At 46.0% G+C, this 1,236-nt stretch overlaps 2 non-coding genes across 2 annotated transcripts; one reads left to right on the top strand and one right to left on the bottom strand.

The window, feature by feature from the left end:
- The first annotated feature begins 254 nt into the window (after nt 1–254).
- TRNAL-CAG (transfer RNA leucine (anticodon CAG)) lies at nt 255–337 on the top strand. The gene has a single exon. It is a non-coding gene; the product is annotated as a tRNA-Leu (tRNA).
- A 227-nt stretch (nt 338–564) lies between these two features.
- On the bottom strand, nt 565–647 carry TRNAL-CAG (transfer RNA leucine (anticodon CAG)). Its single transcript has one exon. It is a non-coding gene; the product is annotated as a tRNA-Leu (tRNA).
- Between the last annotated feature and the right edge of the window lie 589 nt (nt 648–1,236).

The raw sequence follows: 1,236 nt of genomic DNA, 5'->3' as shown, positions 1-1,236 counted from the left end.
TGGATAGGAAATGCATGCATGCAGAATGAATGCACGTCGGAGGCACAAATCAAAGAAGTCCTGGGTCTCCAGCAGGCTGTGTGCGCCCTCTGCCGCCGCTTAGGCGCCTTACTCGCCGCTTCCGTTAGAGCCCATGCTAATTTCTAGCTGTTCCCAATATTGGACGCAGAACAGACTCAGCCCTTGCAATTTCATGCGCATGCGTACATTAGAGATATTCAGAAAAGCTCTTCCTGCGAGTGTTAGTGTCAACAGTCAGGATGGCCGAGCGGTCTAAGGCGCTGCGTTCAGGTCGCAGTCTCCCCTGGAGGCGTGGGTTCGAATCCCACTCCTGACATGAGTTTAACCTTTTCTCTTTTCATTAACAAATAACCACAAATCAACTACTATAATGTTTTGTGCCTTTGGATACTCTCGTTTTGTAAAAACAAGAATTTTATCCTCCTAATTAGACGTACATAACTTTACACTGCAAAAAGATAGTCTGTCTCTGTACAGCCGAACCTTTGTCCCTGTAGTCAAAATGTACCCGCCTAAGTAATTTAGGAGATAAAATACAGGTGTTGTCAGGAGTGGGATTCGAACCCACGCCTCCAGAGGAGACTGCGACCTGAACGCAGCGCCTTAGACCGCTCGGCCATCCTGACTCAGTTGACGTGGAGCTGTCGGCCTTATATAGTTTCTACTATAATGCAACGTGTTTTCAGAATCTGTTACGAAATCCCCGGCACCTTTTTAAGTCCGGTTATTCGATTCTTGTTGTTACTCTTAATCTGGTTCAGTCTTTTTTAGTACTTATAAGCTTCAAATGGAAAATCTCTAGCCTGAACAGAAACGGAAAATCAATTTCCTTTCCCATCAGTAGAAAATAACCATAAAAATAAATACAGTGGAAACGAGACTTCTTTCATTAAATTCTAGCCACTTACCAAGGATCGGAACCTGACGTTTTGATATTATTTTTAACGACTAATTCTATCGGTGTAAAGAGTCGAGTTACTGGTGGGCCACTGCGGGGTTTTGGCGATTCCCTTCGGAAGTGGGGATGCTCTGGGATGGACTTTCACATGGGCTCCCCGGGATGGGAAGCCATGGGCAATAGGCTCCCGTTCCACAAGTTGTTTAGCTGGAGCCCCATCCGGAGAAAGTTGGCTTTTATACCTAGTTAATGAACTTCGGTCTACCAAAGCTCATTGTGCACAAGGGGTTGGGAGCGTGTCCACCTGTCTTTGCTCC

Source organism: Desmodus rotundus, chromosome 12, assembly GCF_022682495.2.
Source record: "Desmodus rotundus isolate HL8 chromosome 12, HLdesRot8A.1, whole genome shotgun sequence".
Taxonomy (NCBI): domain Eukaryota; kingdom Metazoa; phylum Chordata; class Mammalia; order Chiroptera; family Phyllostomidae; genus Desmodus; species Desmodus rotundus.
This window is presented reverse-complemented; position numbering and strand designations above follow the sequence as displayed.